Source organism: Pseudorasbora parva, chromosome 6 (assembly GCF_024679245.1).
Source record: "Pseudorasbora parva isolate DD20220531a chromosome 6, ASM2467924v1, whole genome shotgun sequence".
Lineage (NCBI taxonomy): Eukaryota > Metazoa > Chordata > Actinopteri > Cypriniformes > Gobionidae > Pseudorasbora > Pseudorasbora parva.
The window spans coordinates 39,178,699-39,194,370 of NC_090177.1; positions in this window are offsets into that span (position 1 = coordinate 39,178,699).

Below are 15,672 nucleotides of genomic sequence, written 5' to 3' on the forward strand. Positions count from 1 at the left end.
GGAGATGAAAACGTTACCCTAAATAAACCATGGCTATCAGATTCAGCTAATAGATATATGATCCAGAATCAGATCCAGAGGCTGAAATAAATTGAACAGGAGAAACAGCAACAGCAGGACGTCCGTCTCTGTGGTATGGACTGTATTTAGTGGACCGTCAACATTTGTGTGTGTTTACTCGCAGTTTATGAGGACATGATTCGGTTTATGGACTATTGTATGCGACTAAACCTTAGCAGTAGCAAGCAAAACGGTTTTGCACGTCAGACTAGTGTAACGTTATACATAGAACAACAATGGAGTAACCGTTAGCGCATTTGAATGACGAAGCACGCTTGGTTTATGTTTGGGTGGCTTTACACTAAACAAACTAACACCTATAGTGGTCAGCTAAACAAATGTATTTAAACACACACCATAGATCGCATGCTACATTGATAAATTAACTAACGTTATACACGATCGTGTTGTTTACAGATGTTTACTTAGGCGACGATAGCCAACAGCACATTTGAAGCAGTTTTACTCCCCGCCTGCTTCCAAAGCAGGACCTTGAACCTTTATTGTTGGGACTGCTCCGTCAAAAACACACTTCTTTGGTAAGTTAACTGTTGATTTTGTGAAGTCCTGACAGCAGAGACAGAGGAGATCCACTTTTGCGACCGAAGCGTAACTTATGTTGTGACGCTTCCCTTCATTTCTGCGTTCAAATCGGTTCAAATGCAGCGCTGCCTTCCCGGAATGCTGTGCTGAAGCGTTGAAGTCGCTCGACGTCACCCATAGGAATAAAGTGGAGCGCGGCGCGACATAAGTGTTCACGGACGACTGGATCTGCACCTGAGAGAGTATTTATGCGCGTGCATTTCCTCTCTCGCTCTAGTCACGCGCGCGCGCACCCTCCCGGGAGAAGAGCCCGTACGGCCCATACAAGACCCTTCCGTTCTATTAACATCAAGCCGAGCCATACTCGAAAAAAACTCTCTGAAACTTGTGAGAAACCGGAAGGAGTATTTTTAACACAGAAATACTCCATCAAACATCCAACGTTAGTTTTTGAAACTTGGTCTATGTTTAGGATGGGAATCCAAGTCTTTAACAGTGTAAAAAGCTCAGTATGGATGAAACAGCATTTTCATGCCCCCTTTAAAAATGTGCTGCTTCATGTTTTTGTGGAAATTTTAGTAAAACTTTAGAATAACAGTCAGTCATGAATAGGTAGGTATAATAGATCACATTTTTCCAGGATTATTAAAGTAAAAAAGGGCATTCATTTGAAATAAAATGTTGTTTTTAATTAATTACTGTATTTTTGATCAGTTTAACGAGACCTTGCTGAAATAAAAGTAAATTAAATATATGTAATTTAAATCTTACTCAGCACAAACTTTTGAATGGAATAGTGTAGGTATCACGTGTAGGTATCCTCATGAGTCATGTCAGTCATCAAAAGCGGTGGTTGATTGCCCCCTTTTACAAGATGTAAAATAAGTCTCTGATGTCTCCAAAAAAAAAAAAAAAAAAAAAAATATATATATATATATATATATATATATATATATATATATATATATATATATATATATATATATATATATATATATATATATATATATATATATATATATATATGTGTGTGTGTGAAGTTTTAGCTCAAAATAACCCACAGATCATTTTTATAGCTTGTTAAAATTGACGTTTTTTGACTGTGACTAAAAACAAGCCATTTTTGTGTATGTCCCTTTATATGCAAATGAGCTGCTGCTCATGGGGCGGAGCTTCAAAAACTCCAGTTAGCTTGCAGACACACAATGAAACTGTTCAGCCTTTAATGATCAAACCGGAGTTTGACAATGATGGAGAGACTCAAGAAGAAGTGACAGCATGTAGAATGAGACAGGACGTTCCTGAATGGTTAGTTGATGAATTTATGAAGCTGATGTGGAGTTAACTATCTTCAAGACATTGATAAACATATTCTGTCATGATTATCTCTCCCCCTTTGTTGCGTGTTCCCGGGGGCAGGACTTATGTAAATTTCAGGGTTAATGATGTCAGTAATCTGGGAGAAAGCTCATGTATTCCCTACCAGACGTTTGTTGTAGTTCTTAAAAAGTGATTTCTTTAAAAGAAATATCTCCCTTTGCTCTGAACTTTGAGCGTCGACAAATTTGCAGATGTTGTTTATGCTCAAACAGCAATATTACACACTAATTAAAGTCAAAAAAGTGAAATCATAATCAACCACCCCGTTAATCAACGCACACGGGTTGCCAGATTGAGGACACACAACAGGAACGAGCCCAATTGACAATGGAAAGTGACGAGCCTTACACTGTAAGTTGATCATTAGCTAATTTATCCGTTTTCAGTGTTGTTATTGCTGAAGGCAATGGTTTTTTAGGCCAGGTAGAGGTTTAGGTTTAAAGGTCTGTGATCTCTTCATTCACTGGCTTCCATGTCTGAAACACTATTGGGTGAATTAGCAGTGGGCGGGATCACACAGAGCGAAACAAAAACAGACAGTCCGACAAGGAACATACATTTCAAACTAAAATAACTGGCTGTAGCATTCATTTTCAAGTATGTGAACTTAGCATCTAGGCAAACATTTTTTTATGTTTTAGTACAGTCAACCTTTAAAAGGTGAAAATACATTCAATGCCCGGATGAAACCAATCCTCTAATGCTGTAATGGACTATTTAGTATCAGAGATGAGTTTCAGTCGATTGCAATGTGAGAGGACACTTTTCCCACAAGGAGAAATTAACTTTCTCCACGCTCTTCTCTGTTTAAAGGCACCCAATACTTCTGCTGTTGGTTGTATTGCTGCCGTTTAAATGTGTAGCTGATTTTCATCTGTCGCCTTGTGTTCTCCTGCTGTGCGTGTTCATTGTATGAAATTCATTATGGATTCATCACTGATGCCCACATGACGCCTCCCATGCCAGGAGGTGCCAGATTTGTAAGAGCTTCATGCCATGCGGTGAATTAATCACTGCCATTGCTTTTGATCAGCTTTGTTCCACTTTAATGGATTGCCTATTCTGAAAAAGGAAGCTGATTATGTTTAGCTAATGTCATATCTGTAAACTATTGATGAGTCAAAATGGGTTTACCACCAAAGATTAGAGTTGTTTATAGTTTTTTTTTCATGCTTAATAGGTTAGTCAAGCATACGATATTATTCACATATCAAATAAAATAGATAGAAGAACCTTAAGTATAAGTGTTTATTGCTTCATAATATTTTGTTTACTTAAAGCTAGGGTAACCAAACATTCTGTTTTCCCAGGACATAGACATTTTAGTTATAGATATTTTGTAATATAACAATTTTCTATCCATACAGAGGGGCCATACTTTAAAGGTATTGAAATGAATGGTTTTCGGTAATCAAAATATGGACACCCTACTTAAAGCTGCAGTCCATAGGTTTTGCCTCTTTGTCGCCATCTCTGTTTGAAACCTGCGATTCAGGTGTTTGCGGAGTTATCGTCTGTAGGTGAGTTGTGGAGACTCTACTTCACAATCACAGATTATACCTCTTGAAGAATAACCTAAATATAGTTCCCTTTTGGGGAACTCGAGCTGCGTCGAAACGCTGTGAGAACGCCTCTGCGTTAATGCGTCGTGAAGCGCGTGTAGAACCAATCCATCGGGAGATCGATCGTCGCCGAGGTAATGACGTCGCCGACGTGATGACGTCATCGACTGGAGACTATAAAACGTCCGCGAACACAAACAGGAACTAGCTTCTGTGCCTTCAGTAAGCGATCTGTGTGAACCTGTCTGTCTATTTGGTGTTTTTGTCTGTCCATTAGAGAGAATTTTCCACCTTTGTTAAATATATCTGATATATATTTTATAACATAAAGAGAAAAAGGAGATTATGGCGAGTGAACAGCATTTCACAGTGTGTTCATCCCTGCCCTCAAAAAATATATATATTGCGTGTGGGAAACACACTCATTGTGTATGGCTGTTTGGGAGCGCAGCACGCTCAGGCAGCCCTTGAGGGGGCTGCTTGCGAGCATTTTTTGAGCGGCTTCCGTTAAGAATGCTGCGCTCCCGCCGGGCACTCTTCGAGGAGGGTGCTTCGGCTCATGTTCCCCGCGGCTCAGTCCCGCTGCTGCCGAGGCAGAGCGGTGGCTTCAGTCGTGGGGTTCACACATGGACTTTACAGAGAGGTTTGAGACGGGCCCAGCCTTATCTCAGCCCTCACCTGTATCGTCCAGTGCCTCGTCTCGGGGTTTGGAAGCCCGCTCTGCGGTCTCTTCCTCCCCGGGCGGGGCACCGGTGCTCCAACTATCCAGCTCTGAGGAGGTGGACGTTGAGAGCATCGCGACTGAAGACTCGCCACTTCAGTCACCCGCTAGTGAGTTGAGGTCCTCACGAGAGCTGTGGCCAGGTTAAATATAAAAATAAAAAACGACTGACTGGCGGAAATATCTGAATCCCATAGAAATCAGAGAAAACGAAATTAGATGAGCGATTCCTGCCCTCTCGTGCAGAGCATCAACGTCCTGCCGTTCTTCCCCGACCTGCACACCGAGGTGTCTAGGTCATGGAGGAAACCGGTATCATATAGAGTGTTCAGCCCACATACATCTGCATATAGTAATATATTAGGGCTGTGCCCACAGGGGGCCGCGCTGCTAACCCCGCCGCAATGTCGGGGTGCAGAGGGTCTCCGCAGGCCACCTGAGGGTGGTCCGCCCCCTCCTCGGAGGGCATGCGAGCAGTCAGGTCAGGTGTTCCCTGCCGGTTCACCGTTTCAGGGCACTGCACTCGCTGCTCAAATTACACCAGAGGCTAGCCTCGAGAGGCTGGTTCCCTTAGTTTCCCCTCCGTGGGAAGACGGTGCTTACCTCAGCATACGGTACCCGTCTTCCTTCGGTACCCTCAAGGGGCCGCGCTGCCAACTCCGCCGCAATGTCGGGGCGCAGAGGGTCTCCGCGGGCCACCTGAGGGTGGTCCGCCCCCTCCTCGGAGGGCAGGGAAAACAAAAGGAAAACGCTGAGGGTAGTCCCCTCCGAAGGGAAACGGTGTTTACCTCTGCCTACGGTACCCGTTGTCCTGCAGCGCCCTCTGGGGGCCGCGCTGCCAACCCCGCCGCAATGCCGGGGCGCAGACGGTCCCCGCGGGCCACTCGAGGGTGGTCCGCTCCCCCTTCGGGGGGCTCCCGAGCAGTCAAGTCAGTCGTTCCCTGCTGGTCCGCCGCTTCAGGGCACTGTGCTTGCTGTTCAAAGTACACCAGAGGCCAGCCTCGAGAGGCTGGTTCCCTTAGTAGATTTTCTAGACGAATGGAAACGTCTATCAAATATATCTCGTTGGGTCCTGCAGATAATCGAAAGAGGGTTACGCCATTCAATTTAAAAGGCGGCCACCTCCTTTCAGCGGTGTCCTACCTACAGAGGTGGGCCCGGAGCAGGCTCTGGTGATGGCACAGGAAGTAGAGACACTCCTGCGAAAGGGGGCTATAGAGAGGGTTCCTCCTCCCGGCAGGGAGTCTGGGTTTTACAGCCGTCACTTCATCGTGCCAAAGAAGGATGGGGGTTTACGCCAGTTATTAGATCTCCATCTATTAAATCGCTCAGTGCCAAAGAGATGCGTATTTTCATGTCTCCATCCTTCAACATCACAGGAAGTTCCTGAGGTTTGCCTTCGGGGGAGAGGCATACCAATATCGGGTACTTCCCTTCGGTCTAGCACTGTCACCCCGCACATTCAGCTGGCGCCGCTGCGTCTGCAGGGCATCCGCATACTGAATTATATCGGATGGCGGTTCAGCATCGAGATGCCGTTCTCGCACAGATGTCGAAATTGGGGTGGAGGCTGAACGCCAAGAAGAGTGTGCTTTCTCCGGCTCAGAGAACCACTTTTCTAGGTGTGAGCTGGGACTCGGTAATTATGCGGGCGCAATTATCGCCAACACGCATAACATCGATGCTGGCAGCAGTCAAAGAATAGAAGCTAGACCGGGCCGTCACTGTGAAACAGTTCCAGAAACTGTTAGGTCTCATGGCAGCAGCGTCCAACGTAATACCTTTTGGCCTACTGAACATGAGGCCGCTACAGTGGTGGCTCAAAACAAAGGGATTCTCCCCGAGGGGAAATCCGCTCCGCACGATCAAAGTCACGCGGCGATGCCTTCGTGCTCTGGTCATGTGGAAAAACCCGGGGTTTCTATCCCTGGGTCCCGTATTGGGGGCTCATGTTCGTCGCGTAACGCTAACGACAGATGCCTCTCTTACGGGCTGGGGTGCGACCATGAGTGGCCGTTCATCCCAGGGTCTATGGCAGGAACATCAGCGGCACTGGCACATAAATCGGCTAGAGATGCTCGCAGTGTTTCTTGCATTGAAACGGTTTCTGCCCGACCTCAGGGGCCATCATGTGTTAGTCAGGACAGACAACACATCGGTGGTCGCCTATATAAATCACCAGGGGGGCCTGAGTCCCGTCCATTGGACAAATTGGCACGTCAGATCCTCCTGTGGGCCCAGGGGAAATTGCTGTCCATCAGAGCAGTATATATCCCAGGGGTTCTAAATCAGGAAGCGGACATCCTGTCGAGGCAGGGGCCGAGGCCCAGGGAGTGGAGACTCCACCCCGAGGTGGTGGAGCTCCTATGGAAGGAATATGGGAAAGCAGCCTATTTGCTTCGGCTGAGAATTCTCACTGTCCTCAGTGGTTCTCTCTGTACCATCCAGCCCCGCTGGGGTTGGATGCCATGGTACAGGAGTGGCCGAGGCTGCCCCTGTACGCCTTTCCCCCGATTGTCTTTCTTCCAGGAGTTCTGGAGAGGGTACGCCAGGACGGGGCCCAGGTACTTCTAGTGGCTCCGTACTGGCCGACCAGAATTTGGTTCTCGGACCTGATATCTCTCCTGGAAGGCTCTCCGATGGAGATTCCGACCAGGAGGGAACCACTCACTCAGGCGGGCGGGAGATTCCTGCACCCACGCCCAGAGTTGTGGAAACTGTGGGCCTGGCCTCTGAGGGGGCCAGTCTCATAGTGGAGGGTCTCTAGGCCGAGGTCGTTGAGACCATCCTTCACTCCAGAGCTCCGTCCACGAGGAAGCTGTACGCTTTGAAATGGAAACTTTTCTCAGCATGGTGCAGAGAACGCCAGTGGGACCCAGTTCACTGCCCGGTTGGTACAGTGCTGGTGTTTCTGCAGGCAAGGTTCTCGGCAGGGTTAACACCCTCCACAATAAAGGTGTACGTGGCGGCCTTGGGTGCCTTCCACGTCCCTTTGGGTGGAGTGTCTTTGGGAAGACACCCTCTTATTACACGTTTCCTCCGTGGTACCTTAAGGTTGAGGCCGGTTATGCACTCTAGGGTCCCGGCATGGGACTTGGCCATTGTTTTGCGGGGCTTATCTGAGCCTCCGTTTGAACCCTTAGAGGAGGTTTCAGAGAAGTTCCTCACCCTACAGACTATCTTCCTTTAGGCCATTTCATCTCTAAGGAGAATAGGAGATATTCAGTCCCTGTCGGTAGGGCCCTCATGCCTAGAGTTTGCGCCTGGTATGGTAAAGGCTTTTCTGCATCCCAGACAAGGTTATATCCCCAAGGTTCCTATGAGCCCATTACTCTACAAGCCTTCTGTCCTCCTCCTTTCATGACGTCAGACCAAGAAAAATTAAATCTGCTGTGCCCGGTCAGGGCGTTAGACGCAAATATCCACAGAGCTGCCCTGTGGAGAAAGACTGATCAACTTTTTGTCTGTTTCGGAGCCCAGGAAAAGGGGGCTCCAGTGTCTAAGCAGAGAATGAGCAAGTGGGTGGTCGAGGCCATCTCACTTGCTTATGAGGCGGTCGGGCAGCCGTCTCCACTGGCTGTCCGGGCGCACTCTACCAGGGGTATGGCTGCTTCTAAAGCACTTTTGTCGGGGGCTTCCCTCCAAGATATCTGTAATGCGGCAGGCTGGTCTTCGCCACTAACTTTCGTCAGATTCTACGACTTAGATTTGGCATCTACTGTTGGGGCGCAGGTACTCTCGTAATTGTGTACGCTTCGGCTTCACACATACGGGCACTTGGTCCCATGGCGATGTGGGTATAAGCGTTCTCACAGCGTCTCAACGCAGCTCGAATTCCCCGAAAGGGAACGTCTCGGTTACGTATGTAACCCTAGTTCCCTGAGGGAACGAGACGCTGCGTCGCCCTGCCATACTCCCGGCGTGCCCGTGATCACTTACTTCAGGCTTCATCAGAAGCTAGTTCCTGTTTGTGTTCGCGGACGTTTTATAGTCTCCAGTCGATGGCGTCATCACGTCGGCGACGATCGATCTCCCGATGGATTGGTTCTACACGCGCTTCACGACGCATTAACGCAGAGGCGTTCTCACAGCGTTTCGACGCAGCGTCTCGTTCCCTCAGGGAACTAGGGTTACATACGTAACCGAGACGTTTTCGTCGGAAAATGTCGTCTGAACAAGTAAAATATCTGCCACTTTTGGGAACAAAACATTACAATAAATCACAATACCAACAGTGATTAAATCTAATGACCGCACATACCGTATAACATCAAAACTCTGCAATTTATTATTAAGGTTATACTTTGTTCTCAAATGGTTAATGTCTCTCGCTCGTTCAATCGCGGTTTTTCCTCATCCGCGCTGCCCGAACTCCTCAGCACCGCGATCCACCTCAGCAGCGAGGGCTCTTCGACAGCGCGTCCCTCCTTCCTCCCGGGCTTCGGCACCAATGTAATAAAGTTCGTAGATGGGAAGGAAGGAGGCGGGATCCGGCGAACATTCAACAACTTTTATTAAATAAACAAACAAAACGAAAGTAAACCGCGGGCAGCCCCTCACGGACGACTGCCCGCACACACATAACAAAACATAAATAAAACTCAATGTAAAGTCCAGGCCTGGTCCTCTCTCATCCTTGACTGGTGTCGCTCGTCTTTAAATGCCTCCGATCTCCCTCATGAGAGGACTCGAGACCGGTGTGGCTCGCAGGTGGCGCTCCTTCGCAATCACGTCCCCGGTCTCACTCGCTCCTCCCATGCCTCTTGCTCGTTCACCTCGCCACAGCCATCAAAATGATCAATTATTCCAGCTGCTGTGAGAAACGGCTATAAATGATCTGCTGAAGAATATGATAACTTGCACTATTGCTAATAGTTATCTGACACAAGAACGGAAATGTATTACATTTCAACAAAACTATAATACATTTTATTTTGATGTTCTTCTGACATATGCATCTTAAGATGATGACACTTGCCATTTTCAGCACTTTCACAGATAATTTAAAATCTATTTTTATCATTCTGTCACATTAACGGATGTGCAGTTCCACTATTTTTGTGTAGGAGGCAACAGAGAGACCAAAACAAATCCTAATTGTGTTATTTTATTATTTCTGCCCTGTTTAAATGAGCATATCATGATATTTTTCTCTATATATTATCTAATGCACCCCAAGTTCTTGCAGTCCTGTGTTTATTTTCTACATAAGATGTTATTCTCTCACTGACTCCCAGGAATGGCACTGTAAATTACAGTCCGACAGCTGCCAGAGAGATAGATGTTGTTTACTGGTTTTGCTCAACTCCATACGGACCACAAACGTGTATCTGTATATGTTTGCTCATTTAAATAGATGTACAGCATGCGGTAACAGCTCCCATTGCTCTGTTGTGTGTCTGAGTACATCATATTGTTTGTTGATGCATTTTATATTCTGATGACCAAACACTTTGTTCATCTCCAAAGAGCCATTCGGTCAATTTGAGCCATTTTATCAGGATCAGTTACTCATCTGCTGAGTCACCCTAGCGCTTTCTGGGATAAATTGGTCTCGGGTGATATTGCCTGTAAAATAATCCTGCATCCTGAGTGAGGGCAGTGACAAAGGTTAAATTCGGCTAGTGACATTCCCAGTCTATTCAAAACAAAGGAATCTGTCAGCATTTCATTTGTTCTTTAGACTTATATGTTTTACTGCATAAGGATATTACTCATGCTGGTCTGACTCATCAGTGACAAGTGAATCACCCTCGCTAACAATGAGGAACGCATTAACAACAACTGTGCAGTTATTTTTCTGTAGGTGTTTGTGTTTAGCTAAATATGTACTATATTGCCAAAAGTTTTGGGACGCCTGCCTCACAAGCACATGAATATTAATGACGTCCCATTCTTAATCTGTAGGTTTTAATATGGAGCTAATATTGCAGCTATAACAGCTTCAGCTCTTCTGGGAAGGCTTTCTACAAGGTTTAGGAGTGTGTTTATGGGAATTTTTGACCATTCTTCTAGAGACCATTCTTCTAAACTGCATTTGTGAGGTCATGCAAGACGAGAAGGCCTGGCTCTCAGTCTCCGCTCTAATTCATCCCAAAGGTGATCCACACCAAACTCGCTCATCCATGTCTTTATGGACCTTGCTTTGTGCACTGATGTCCAGTCATGGTGGAACAGGAAAAGGCCACCCCCAAACTGTTCCCACAATGTTGGAAGCATGAAATTGTTCAAAATGGAACTAAAGGGCCAATCCCTGAAAAACAACTCACACCATAATCCCCCCTCCAGCAAACTTTACACTCAGTACAATGTAGTCAGACAAGTCCCGTTCTCCTGGTAATCGCCAAACCCAGACCTGTCCATCGGTATGCCAGACAGAGAAGCGTGATTGGTCACTCCAGAGAACATGTCTCCCCTGCTCTAGAGTCCAGTGACGGCGTGTTTTGCACAACTTTATCTGACACTTTGTATTGCACTTGGTGATGTAAGGCTTGGATGAGCTCCTCGGCCAAGGAAACCCATTTCATGAAGCTCTCCACACACTGTTCTTGAGCTAATCTTGTTAATGTTTGTCAGTTTTGTTCAAGGCAATTAAAGCAACAGTTTTTCTATATTTAACATGATAATAAACAGCTCCTGACTTTCCATTTGTTGACATGACATGGCTAGATTCAGATTGTAATTATCACATGTTAAGTTGTGTCCAGTCACCATATTTATAATAAAACCATAATATTTACAAACCCGATTCCAAAAAAGTTGGGACACTGTTCAAATTGTGAATAAAAACAGAATACAATGATATGGAAATTTCAAATATCAATGTTTTATTCAGAATACAACATAGATGACATATTAAATGTTTAAAGTGAGAAAATGTATAATTTTGAGGGGAAAATAAGTTAATTGTAAATTTAATGGCATCAAAACATCTCAAAAAAGTTGGGACACGGCCGTGTTCACCACTGTGTGGCATCCCCTCTCCTTTGTATAACAGTCTGCAAACGTCTGGGGACTGAGGAGACAAGCTGCTCAAGTTTAGGAATAGGAATGTTGTCCCATTCTTGTCTAATACAGGCTTCTAGTTGCTCAACTGTCTTAGGTCTTCTTTGTCGCATCTTCCTCTTTATGATGCGGTAAATGTTTTCTATAAGTGAAAGATCTGGACTGCAGGCTGGCCATTTCAGTACCCGGATCCTTCTTCTGCGCAGCCATGATGCTGTAACTGATGCAGTATGTGGTCTGGCATTGTCATGTTGGAAAACGCAAGGTCTTCCCTGAAAGAGACGACATCTGGATGGGAGCAAATGCTGTTCTAGAACTTGGATATATCTTTCAGCGTTGATGGTGCCTTTCCAGATGTGTAAGCGGCCCATGCCACACACACTCATGATACCCCATACCATCAGAGATGCAGCTTCTGAACTGAGCACTGATAACAGCTTGGGTTGTTCTTGTCCTCTTTAATCCGGATGACATGGGGTCCCAGTTTTCCAAATTGAACTTCAAATTTTGATTCGTCTGACCACAGAACAGTTTTTCACTTTGCCACCGTCCATTTTAAATGAGCCATGGCTCAGAGAAAACGCCTGCGCTTCTGGATCATGTTTAAATATGGCTTCTTTTTTGACCTATAGAGTTTTAGCCGGCAACAGCGAACGGCACGGTGGATTGTGTTTTCTGGAAGTATTCCTGAGCCCATGTTGTGATTTCCATTACAGTAGCATTCCTGTATGTGATGCAGTGCCGTCTAACGGCCCGAAGATCACGGGCATCCAGTATGGTTTTCCGGCCTTGACCCTTACACACGGAGATCGTTCCAGATTCTCTGAATCTTTGGATGATATTATGCTCTGTAGATGATGATAACTTCAAACTCTTGACTCTGAGAACCTCCTTTCTGATATTGCTCCACAATTTTTCGCCGCAGCATTGGGGGAATTGGTGATCCTCTGCCCATCTTGACTTCTGAGAGACACTGCCACTCTGAGAGGCTCTTTTTATACCAAATAATGTTGCCAATTGACCTAAAAAGTTGCAAATTGGTCCTCCAGCTGTTCCTTATGTGTACATGTAACTTCTCCGGCCTCTTATTGATACCCGTCCCAACTTTTTTGTAATGTGCAGCTCTCATGAAATCCAAAATGAGTCAATATTTGGCATGACATTTCAAAATGTCTTACTTTCGACATTTATATTTTAACATGAAATGTTATCTATATTCTATTGTGAATACAATATAAGTTGAGATGAGATTTGTAAATTATTTATTATTTAAAATTTGTATTGAATATTGTATTGAAACTTTTTGGAATTTTGTAAAAATGTGATATTAATCATATCATGTAATATAATATAAGTTATTGTTACTACTGCAAATCTTTATTTAATTATGTGATCTTCAATGCTTTCAGAATTTTTACTTTTTTAAGTGATTTTGTTTCTATATTTTTTCAGATATATTTCTATATTAATATATTTTAATGGCAGCATATTTATTGATTAAAAAAAAATTATTCAAAATTGTCATCAAAATAAACAGAAAATAGTTTTGAGCAAGTATCAAGTTAGACATGATTAAAAACATTATTTTAGCGAAGGAATTTGCTGGTTTGTGCTGGTTTGTGGGGTAAAAGGCCCCCATCGACACCCCATACATTTTTAAGAGTTTTAAATAAAATAAAAACAACTTTTATGATTTATTTTCACACAAAATGTGTTGCTCCATAAATGTTCAATATAACCAACTATATTTTTCGTTATATCATACATTATAGAAGTAGTGAAAGGCACATTTTTCTTAAGGTGTGCCTTAAGAAACCCTATATATAATATATAGAGCAGTGCACAACACAATGACATTTAAACAGCACAACAAAGACAATCTGCAACACAACAAGACTGGCACACCATGACAGAAATGGTCCTATTCTTGCACACAAAAGGGGCCTTATGTATATATTCATCTGCTTGCCTACTTATTGAAGCTTAGAGCTCCCCTTTAATAAATGGGCGCTTCATCTTTTTGTTAAAGCTGTTACAGTTGAATGAGCTGAGGGGTTTTTCTTGAATTTTGATAGCCAATATATTTTTATGAACCCTTGAAGTTTTAATGGGGCAATACATTATCATTATATTGCGCAGTCAGCCCATTCACTGTGCCGTTTCTATAAAGGTGCGTTACGGCTTACATGCAAGCTTTACACTAGTGGCAATCGACTGACAAAATTTTGAACCGTTTGTATCATACATTTTTATGGACGCTTGAACTTTGCACGTTTATCACTGTTGAATTAATTTCTCGTGGCCACATACATTATGCTTTAAAGCTAAAATGTGGGCTTTGCACTAAAGGTAATGGTCTAACAATATTATACATTTTAAACAGCATTGTACCATGCTTTTTAAATAACACTTTAAGGGTGCGTTCACACTTGTCATGTTTGGTTCGATTAAAACGAACCCTGGTGCGGTTGCTCGGTTAGTGCGGTTCATTTGAACATATGTGAACGCTGCCACCCGAACTCTGGTGCGCACCAAACAAGCGGACCGAGACCGCTAAAAAGATGGGTCTCGGTCCGCTTCCAAACGAACTCTGGTGCGGTTTGATTGATATATGAACACAACACGGACCAAAGACATGTAAACGAACCAAAAACCGGACGTATAATGTCACAAGATGCCACGCATAATGCAGCTGATTTGACGACGCGGAAAGATCGGTGTACGTTATCCAAAATGAGTAACTTTAACGTTAGAGGGCAAACATGGAGCAACGAGGAAGAGCCTCATCAATATTTGGTCAGACGAGCATGTTTCGAAAATGCTAGAAAAAACACACAAAAAGCATACCTGGCTCTTCTCATCAGAGTTTCTGTGTTGCCCATTATTAGCAGGTACAGATGACAGAACGGCCGTCTCTTTTCTGCACAACGGAGGAAATCCTGCTGCTGTTTTGAATGTTTTGAACATTTTATGAGCTCTTCATGAGTTCTCAGCGGGTAAAAATAATGCCACAGGTACACGCATAAAATGACCACGTTTAATCCAGCACACAGCGTTGTTTTGAACATTTCATGAGCTCTTCATGAGTTCTCTGGTAAAAAATAATGCCATATGTGTTACACGCATAAAATGATCGCGTTTAATCCAGCACACTGCGTTGTTTTGAATGTTGTAAACATTTCATGAGCTCTTCATGAGTTCTCTGGTAAAAAATAATGCCATATGTACACGCATAAAATGCCCGCGCGTGTAATCCGCACACAGCATTGTTTTGCATGTTCGGTAAGCGAGCTCCTACGTCATATAAACCGACCAATCAGGTTGTGAGCGTCTCCCTGTGCCTTTGGTTCGGTAACTTTAGGTTCGCTGTTAAAAATGCCCGTGTGAACGCTAAGCGGACCAGGACTATTATGTTTGTTTTTGTTTTTTGGTCCGGACCAAACTAACCAAACGAACCGAACTACAAGTGTGAACGCACCCTAAATTAGCATCGCTATGTTTGGCTAATGGTTTAAAAAAAAAATTTACTACATTAAAATGTCAAACATTTGGATTTCGTTAGACCATTACCTCTTCCATTACCATTAGGCCAAAGTTGTGCTGTGGCTTTTCCAGTGTGTTGTGGCTTGATTCCGTGGTGTTGTTAACTATTTTTGGTTGTGTTGTGCACTACTGGGCCACCTTACTAAAGGTTTTGGACATGAATTTCATTTTTGGGAGTAGACCTACTGTTTCTTTAAAAGTCAAATCCAGTAGAAATAGTTTCTCTGCTAACCACTGAATATAAGCAGGACAATAACCACAGCACCATTAAGCACTGTTGTGATTTTATCTTTGCGTAAACTTTAGCCTACTTAAGTTAGCCTGTTGATAATGTATCCACATCTCGCAGTCAGCAATGAAGGCCCACCACTCTGTAAACCTTCATCACCCACTGCTTTAATTAGTGTTTCCTGCACCCTATTCAGCGCACATCTCAATGAAACGGGGAAGAAGCCCATTTACAAGCACAGCTGTGTCTCTAGAAAGCCTTCCTGCAGTCCTCATTAAAACATCCCCTCTGTCGCTAACAGCTAGTTAGCATTGACTGGTTTTTACACCCAGTCCCAATCAAACTTGCCTAAATTACTGTTATCAAAAACTTGTCTTATTTTAGCACCTTTTATTTGATTCTGATATAGACTTACAGTGATTGAAGTGGGTATTTTAAGCTTTTGGGTTGTCAGTTGTAGGCTACGCACCCCAGGGGCTAATTCTTCCTTATTTGTTAGACCAGTGTCAAAACTAATGAGGCAATATGTTGCTCAATGTACTCGCAAGATGAAGTTATTGAATATTAAATCCTGCAGCTTCTAGGGGGATTTTGATTCTGGGAGCTATTGCTCAATGTTTTCCCAACAC